Source organism: Bubalus bubalis, chromosome 9 (genome assembly GCF_019923935.1).
Source record: "Bubalus bubalis isolate 160015118507 breed Murrah chromosome 9, NDDB_SH_1, whole genome shotgun sequence".
NCBI lineage: Eukaryota > Metazoa > Chordata > Mammalia > Artiodactyla > Bovidae > Bubalus > Bubalus bubalis.
In genome coordinates, this window is record NC_059165.1 from 109,967,282 (window position 1) to 109,969,936 (window position 2,655).

Sequence of the window (2,655 nt, forward strand, 5' to 3'; positions counted from 1 at the left end):
GAAATGCTTAGTCCTTAGATCTTGCAGCCTGGTCTAACACTGGTGTTTCTTCCATATTATTTTGAAGAGGTAATGTGAGTTAAATTTATCAAAAGCTCCTCCCTGAGACAAGAAAAGCAATGCTCAGAGATGAGCTTGTATAAAATAACCTACTCATGAATGACATCTACATTTAAGAGGAAACAGTGAAAACAGTGGCTGACTTTATTTTTGGGGGCTCCAAAATCACTGAAGATGGTGACTGCAGCCATGAAATTAAAAGATGCTTACTCCTTGGAAGGAAAGTTATGACCAACCTGGATAGCATATTAAAAAGCAGAGGCATTACTTTGCCAACAAAGGTCCATCTAGTCAAGGCTATGGTTTTTCCAGTAGTCATGTACAGATGTGACAGTTGGACTATAAAGAAAGCTGAGTGCCGAAGAACTGATGTTTTTGAACTGTGGTGTTGGAGAAGACTCTTGAGAGTCTTTTGGACTACAGAGAGATCTAACCAGTCCATCCTAAAGGAAATCAGTCCTGGGTGTTCACTGGAAGGACTGATGTTGAAGCTGAAACTCCAATCCTTTGGCCACCTGATGCTAACAGCTGACTCATTTGAAAAGACCCTGGTGCTGGGAAAGATTGAAGGCAGGAGGAGAAGGGGACAACAGAGGATGAGATGGTTGGATGGAATCACTGATTCAATGGACATGAGTTGGGTAAACTCTGGGAGTTGGTGACGGACAGGGAGGCCTGGTGTGCTGCATTCAATGGGTTTACAAAGAGTCAGACATGACTGAGCGACTGAACTGGACTGAACAGATAGCTATCTACCTTTAAACAGTGGATATCCACGATCTAGATTATTTTGTAATTATAAAAACACAAATACAAACAAAAATCACCTTCCTCCTTATGATATTTTGCAGTTGTGCAGAAGTGTTCCACATCTGTGTGTCATTTTCTTGATCATTTTCTAAAAGTTTACATCAGAACAAAGAAGGATGGATAAAAGGAATTGCTCCTCTATGACTGAGCTCATTTTCTTGGGAATTACTGATAACATTGAGAACAAGATGGCTCTTTTTACCATGGTTCTACTTGTTTATCTTATTAACCTTCTGGCAAACCTTGGAATGATAACCCTGATTAGAATGGATCTCCAGCTACACACACCCATGTATTTTGCCTGAGCCACCTCTCCTTCTGTGACCTCTGCATTTCCACAGCAATTGTGCTCAAGATGCTGGTGGATCAATTTGCCAAGAACAAGTAATCTCCTTCAGTGGCTATGCTCTGCAGTTCTTTGTCTTCTGTATCTCTACTGAAGCTGAATCTCTTCTGCTGGCAGTGATGGCCTATGACCGGTACAAGGCCATCAGCAGCCGCTTGCTCTATGCGGTCAGCATGTCCAGTGGGGTGTGCTCCCTGCTCGTGGCTGGGGTTTACCTAGTGGGAATGGCCAATGCTCTGATGCACATGACATTGGTATTCTGCATATGTTTCTGTGGGTCAAATGAGATTCGCCATTTCTTCTGTGATTTACCTCCACTTTTCCTCCTTTCCTGCTCTGATATACAGGTCAATGAGTTGGTGTTATTCATTATTTTTACCTTCACTGAACTCAGTACCATTTCAGGAGTCCTCGTCTCTTATTGTTATACTACCCTTTCAGTCTTGAAGATCCACTCTGTTGAGGGGAGGTTCAGAGCTTTTTCCACCTGCACCTCCCCTGCTAACTGCAGTGGAAATTTTCCAGGGAACTATGCTCTTTATGTATTTCAGGCTGAGTTCATCCTAATTCTCTAGATCAAGACAAGATGACCTCATTGTTTGACACTCTTGTGACTCCAATGTTAAACCCTATGATTTACAGTCCAAGGAACAAAGATGTAAAACAGGCTCTGGAAAAAGTGAAACTTAAAAGATGGGGCTAAATGTTTATATTTCACACACATAAACACATTTTGGATTTTGTATTTCTAGAATTATATTTCATCATACAAGAGAACCAAAAATTCCCCAATGCTTATAATGTTATGAATGAACATTTGTTGTATAGCCCAAATTTTAAGAAATGCTACAGTCTCCAAATACAGCATGCTCATATGTATCAAGAATTTATATATGGCACCTCCATTTGTTGAAAACTTTCCTGAATTTTCTAACTTGATCAAATATCATTGGTTTATTCTTTCATTCAAACAACATTTCAATTTTCCTGAAGATTTGTTATGTACTTCCTGAGGGATTTTTGAGCATTCTTCATATTTAATGGCATATACTGTAGTTTCTGTACTAATGAATATAAGCTAGTGTCACCAACAAGCATTAATTAACTAAGCAGGTAAGTAACTCAATAGAAGCCCAACAATCATGAAATAAAATATTGAGTGTTATGAATCCAAAGCAAAATCTAAAACTAGTATGTCTTTGGATAGATATATTCAGGCACAAATCTAAAAATTATTCAAGTGGTAAATGGAACAATATCAGACAGGGAATCTGATAATTAAGTGAGCCATGAGGTGGACAAGCTCATGTATTTTAGAAGTAAAGAAGCCTTGTTAGCCACAACATGGAAGAACCATGAAGTCATTACTCTAAGTGAAGTAAGTCAGAGAGTGAAAGATAACTACTGTATTATCTCACATGCATGTTGAATACAAAAAG

General features: G+C 39.1%; 1 pseudogene; it reads left to right on the forward strand.

The window, feature by feature from the left end:
• The first annotated feature begins 983 nt into the window (after positions 1-983).
• Positions 984-1,919, forward strand: LOC102409628 (annotated as a pseudogene).
• Positions 1,920-2,655: the final 736 nt, after the last annotated feature.